The sequence below is a fragment of the Lactuca saligna genome, chromosome 5 (assembly GCF_052625555.1).
Source record: "Lactuca saligna cultivar CGN05327 chromosome 5, ASM5262555v1, whole genome shotgun sequence".
Lineage (NCBI taxonomy): Eukaryota > Viridiplantae > Streptophyta > Magnoliopsida > Asterales > Asteraceae > Lactuca > Lactuca saligna.
In genome coordinates, this window is record NC_136421.1 from 128,089,646 (window position 1) to 128,096,222 (window position 6,577).

At 34.5% G+C, this 6,577-nt stretch overlaps 1 long non-coding RNA gene across 1 annotated transcript; it reads right to left on the reverse strand.

The window, feature by feature from the left end:
* Positions 1-3,249: 3,249 nt before the first annotated feature.
* On the reverse strand, positions 3,250-3,659 carry LOC145045503 (uncharacterized). Its single transcript, XR_013681838.1, has 3 exons — positions 3,583-3,659; positions 3,362-3,488; positions 3,250-3,276 (listed from the first exon to the last, which is right to left on the reverse strand). It is a non-coding gene; the product is annotated as an uncharacterized LOC145045503 (long non-coding RNA).
* Positions 3,660-6,577: the final 2,918 nt, after the last annotated feature.

A 6,577-nucleotide genomic window follows, 5' to 3' on the forward strand; every position in this document is an offset into this window, starting at 1 on the left:
TAAGGTTGGAGGACAAATTGGATAATGAATGATCGATTAGGAGAGTGAAGGTTATTATCATATTTACAAGTTTACCACCGTGTCTTTTTATGCTTAGATTCAATGATTGGGTGAGAATGATTCCCTCATTCTCAACTTGTTTTTTCTCAATTGAACCCTCTTCTCTCTCTCACTCTCTCTCTCTCTCTCGCTCTCTCTCTCTCTCTCTCTCTCTCTATATATATATATATATATATATATATATATATATATATATATATATATGGGAAAAGGGAATATACATTACAGCCCCACCTAAGCTTAGGTACTAAACCTCTTGAAAATACATTGTTTTACTATATAAAGATTACGGTTAATGGATTCAAGATGTAAATTCAAGATCGACACAATAGGGTTTAGGGTTTAGGGTTTAGGGTTTAGATTTAGGGTTTAGGTTTAGGTTTAGGTTTAGGGTTTCAGGTTTAGATTTAGGGTTTAGTGTTTAGGGTTTAGGTTTAGATTTAGGGTTTAGGGTTTAGATTTAGGGTTTAGGGTTTAGGTTTAGGGTTTAGGGTTTAAATTTAGGGTTTAGGGTTTAGGGTTTAGGTTTAGGGTTTAGTAATGTTCACTTGGGTAAAGTAATTACCAATAATTGAGGAAAGAAAACAGGGATGGTAAAACGATAATGAAATAAAAAAATGTTGTGGAGGATGATATCTTTACCAAGTGAAACCAAACCGGGTATATCTAGCATGTTTAAATGACATATTTTAGAAGTTTAGTACCTAAGCTTAGGTGGGGCTGTAATGTATATTCCCCATATATATATATATATATATATATATATATATATATATATATATATATATATATATATATATATATATATATATATATATATATATACACTACTAGAAACATGGGTTTTAGCGACGGAAAAATCCGTCGCTATTCCATCGCTAAATGTTGTTTGCAATGGATCGGCGACAGATTCACTCCATAGGTAATAAAAAGGTGGCTAATTTCTCAGCTAGGGTTTTAGCGACGGATCGGGTTTTTCCTTGCGACAAAGGTAGCGACAGAATATCTGTCGCTAAATGTCACTAAATGTCACTCAATGCATTCCGTCGCTGTTCTGTCGCAAATTTCCATGAACAGTTTTTTTTTCTTGCCGTAGCTAATCCCTTGCAAAATTCATATACTATTTTTTTTTCCGTTGCTGATCTATCGCAAACTTTAGACATGAATTTTTTTTCATCACTAATCCCTTGCAAAATTCATACATTAAATTTTTTTCCTTTCCGTCGCTGATCCGTCGTACACTTTAGACATGATTTTTTTTTTTCCGTAGCTAATCCTTCGCAAAATTCATGCATTAAAATACTTTTTATTTTCTCACCACGAACTTGTAATATTATTTTTTTATTATGATTCTAAAAGAAAAAAATACTACAATCATCAAATTATTATATTAAAGAACATCAAATAATGATACAACCAAGCATTACAATACCAAAACTATTAAAGTTTACCAAAGTGCATTCAAGAAACATCCAAAAACGAAACTATCCACATAACATCAAACTCACAACGGTTTAACTTCAAAATAACATTTTAGAACCAAGAAATCCAAAGTATGCAAAAGAGGTACAAACAGAAAAAAGTTTAACCTTCAAAATAACATTTTAGCTGCTATATTCGTTTCATGTCCATCAAATCATCATCGGTTCTCATTCCTATAAAACATTATTCAAAACAATCAAAAACATCAAATACAAAAAGGTTAACAAGTCATTCAAAAACATCAAATACTAATGGTTAACATCATATTACCTCTACTTTTCAATTTCCCATCATATTTTGCAAGGCTGCATACATCTTCTCCATTGCTTCATATTTTGCATCAATTTGTTGTTGTTTGGCATCTATTGCTGCAACTTTGGCATCCATTTCCTCACGCATTTGTTGATGTTTAGCTTCCATTTCTGCAGCTTTAGTATCCATTTCGCCACGCATCTCGTTTCGTACACGTTCATAGACAACCTAAAGTACAATACCATGATAGGAAACTTTGTAAGTATAATGCCATGATAGGAAACTTTGTAAGTACAATGCCATGATAGGAAACTTTGTAAGTATAATACCATGATAGAAAACTTTGTAAGTACAATGCCATGATAGGAAACTTTGCAAGTACAATGCCATGATAGGAAACTTTGTAAGTACAATGCTATGATAGGAAATTTTTATAAAGTACAAAATTAAACGAACCTCTTGGGATGTTATTGTACTAGATGTTCCTTCCAAAAAGCTCGCTGGATCAGACACAGATCCGAATCCATATATTCTTCCTTTCTTGACTCCTCCGGAAACATCACACCATGTTTCATTATCCAAGAGGGGATGGCAACTAGTATCATCGCCAAACTTAGCCACCATAGCACTTTCATAAGCCTCCTATTATAGCAAAAAACAATTAAAAAATAGTAACATGAATTAAGGAATAGAATGGTTCATTCCATCCCATTAAATTCATAACACTCAAACCTTGCATAAAGTTGATTACTACTTACAAAACACTTAATTACAACTAGGCAGAGGATCAAACATTTATAGATAATAATTTGTTTCTTTTCTTTTGTAAGTTGATTACTACTTACGAAAGATTTGTTTTCTGTCAATTAGTTGCTTTAACAAAGTCATTAACCCGAGTAGTAGGAAGTTTTGTTTCCTACAAAAGAATTGAAAATACCTTAACTTTAGCTGCCTTTGGTGTAATGTACTCTTAAGTAGACTGTTTAGTGTGCAACCTTGCATAAAGTTCAACTCCTGTAGGAGGGCGTTTAAGCATTGCTTGCTACAAAATCCATTAGTAATACATTAAAAAACAAAACAAAACTCAACAATCTAAGTGGATACTAACGTGAGATGCAAACATCTTACCATTCTTTTCTTATGTTGACGAATAGATATAGAACCCCCGGTATGTTTGGAAATAGAGCCATCTTCTAATTTATTTCTGTTATTTTTCCCTGATTGTGATAAAAGTTTCATTTGCAGACTTAAATCACCTTCATTGATCATTTTTTTCCAATACTCCTTTTTTATCCAATTTGGGCGATAGTCCTTTAGCAAACTTAAATCACCTTCTAGTGAGGCATTCACATTTGCAGCTTTGGCAAGTTTTAAAGATGCTTCACGTGCTCTTCGCATTATGTCAGGAAATCGTTTCTTCATACAGTCTTCCCATACCTTGCGAGCAAGAACATTAGTCTCTTCGGGCCAAACATACAAACCCTACATGTACATCACGCATACAATTATCTTTTTCACTTTATACCAATTTTTACTTTGATAAATCATAAAAATAATAAGTACAAACCTTGAAGTGTTCCCACATTGCATCACGATGTTCTTTGTCAACCTTCTTCCATGAGGTCCATGGGCCGTCAAACATCGTCTTCAGTATACATGTGATGGCTCTGATCACTGAAATCTGATCCGTAAATCTTGCAAAAAATTAAAAATTAAAAAATTAGCATTAGTATTATCATTAACAAGTAAATTCATTTTCATAAACAATGGTAAAATTAACTTTAGTACTCCTTTTCAGAATCGACTTCAATGAACTTCCTTTTTGATGGGTTACTTGGAACTTGTTCTAAGATGTTTGATCCTCTAACTAAAGACGAAGGTTGACTTTCTGCATCATTGTATGATTGGGATGCATTTCTATCTCCAGCATCACGACCACTAATGTGACTACAACTGTGACCACCACCACGGGCTCCTCGTTGCGCCATTAGTCAAAAAATAACCCTTAAAATCAAGAATTAATAAACTATTGGTTAGAACAAGTATGTATTATAATAGAAAATTATAGAAGTAAGAGAAGGTAACATGCTATAATACACAAATAAATGAAAGTGCAATGTATATAGAAAAAGAAAACGATCATTTTAGCTAAAAAGTTATTTATAAGGTCCATTAGGCAAAATATATAGTTCCAAGTACATTGTTTCATTCTACATTTTTAGTAATTACTCATCATCAGAATTATCATCACATATGTTTTCATCTTCAATATCATCTTCGGATGAATCATCCAAGTTATCATCAACTTCTTCATCCTCTTCTCTCTCAATGTCATTGTCATTAACTTCTTCTATTTCTCCTTCAATTACATGAGAAAGGGGTCCTGCCACCTCATTTGCACCGCTACTTGTAGAAGGTAAAGTCGCTTCACTTTCTTGAAAGAATTGGTCCTCTTCATCCTCATCATCATATTCTTCAGTAACACATTGTCGTAGATCATATACACCCCTTGGTTTCGTCTTGACGACATCCCACCAATCTTTCAAATCCTTCATTGCAGGATATGGTGCATAATACACTTGTTCTGCTTGTGACGCTAGGATAAACGGATCTTCATTTCTTAGCCTTGATTTGTATTTAATATCAACCAAATTATGCTTTCGATCCACACGTACCCCTTCAGTAGGGTTAAACCATGTACACTTGAACAATACTACGACACAACGCCCTATGCCTTGATATTCTACTTCCAAGACCTCATCCAACAACCCATAATAGTCACACTCAGTCTCATTGTAACAAGTACCTCTTACACATACACCACTATTGTGTGTGACCCATCCATCACCATATTTTTCAGTATGAAACTTGTAACCATTGACAAAGTATCCTTTATAGGACCTAACATGTCGTAATGGTCCTCGTGCAAGGCATTTCAAATGTTGATTGATATAATTTGATTGTTGAAAAACCTACATTGATAAATTCATTTGTTAACTAATTCACAGGGGAAGACACTTTGGTAATACACAATTTTCTCGTATCATACTCACATGATCTTTAAACCACTTAGCAAAATGTTGATCCCTAAACCTTTCAAATGCTCCACCATCCATATCAGGTTGGCTTTGGATCACATAATTTTCAAACAACCTTAAAAAATAACAAAAATTTTAGAGTTTCACGAAATCAAGGAAAAATAGATAATTTGACATACCTTAAAAAAGGTAGAACCTCAACACAATTGATCAAGATGTAATTATGAGCAATACGCATCTCATCATCTGTCAAAGGCCTCCGTTGAGCACTTTTTTCGAATAATCTTTGAGATGGAACTTTGAAAATGCTTAATCGAGAGTCGACCATGGTATAACTAGGAATGTCTGGGGCAAAATTACACGACTCACGATTCAACCGGGTTTCAATTGTAGGCAAAAAGTATTGTGAGCAAAAAGTTATTATTTCTCCAATCATGTAAGCCTCAACAATGGACCCCTCAACATTTGCATGGTTTTTTATCTTTCTTTTCATTGATCCCAATTTCCTAAAAAGATGTTGGAAAAGACTTATTAGAAATTCCATAGGTTTTATGGTAGAATATTTTGTATGGTAAAAAATATACCTTTCATAAAGATACATCCACCTATATTGAACCGGACCACCAAGCATAGCTTCTCGAGCTAAGTGGATAACAAGATGCTCCATTGAATCAAAGAATCCAGGTGGAAATATTTTTTCCAACTTGCAAATGGTTTCAACAATACTAGTTTGCAACCGTTGTAAGTGATCTACACGTAACACCCTTGAACATATTACACGAAAGAATGTACACAACTCTGTAATTGCATCCCATGTTGAGTTTGGCACCATACCTCTTAGAGAAATAGGCAACAATCTTTGAAGAAATACATGGCACTCGTGACTCTTGAATTTGTAAAAGCTATTATCATCTACATTAACGCACCCCCCCAATTTTGAGGCGTATCCGTCCGGGAATTTAAGTTTAATCAACCATTGGCATATTTTAGCTACTTGTTCTTTGCTTACAGAAAACGATGCTCTATTTTTCATATCCTTATTTCCCTTCTTCCATGTATGCCATTGCACTCGATTACAATACATTTCTATATCTTTTCTTGCATTCATGTTGTCTTTGCTTTTCGGAGTGTCCATCACGGTGTTGAAAAGATTTTCAAACACATTTGTCTCAATGTGCATGGGATCAAGGTTGTGTCGTATTAACAACTTCCGCCAATATGGTAGCTCCCAGAAGATGCTCCTCTTAACCCAATTATGAGTAATCGTAAAACCAGGCAATTTTGCATTCTTCTCTCTAAAAGGTTTGCCTTCATAAACAGTTTGAAAGTGTCGTACTTGCTCCCAAATCTGATCACTGGTTAATATTGGTGGGGGGCTAGATCGCTCAACCTTATTAGCCAGAAATCCTGTTTTGTCACCCCGATATGTGTGTTGTTCAGGTAAAAACTTTCGATGGCAGTCAAACCAACATGGTTTACTACCATGGTGTAACCGAAACGACCCCAACTCACCCATACAATACGGACATGCTAACTTGCCATGTGTGCTCCATCCCGATAACATTGCATAAGCAGGAAAGTCACTAACTGTCCAAAGAAGTATAGCTTTCATTGTGAAATTGCATTTAGTCGAAGCATCATAAGTGACAACACCGTCTGTATATAGCATCTTTAACTCGTCAATTAGCGGCCTGAGAAACACATCTATATTTTTACCTGGGCTCTTTTTTCTAGGAATAACTATG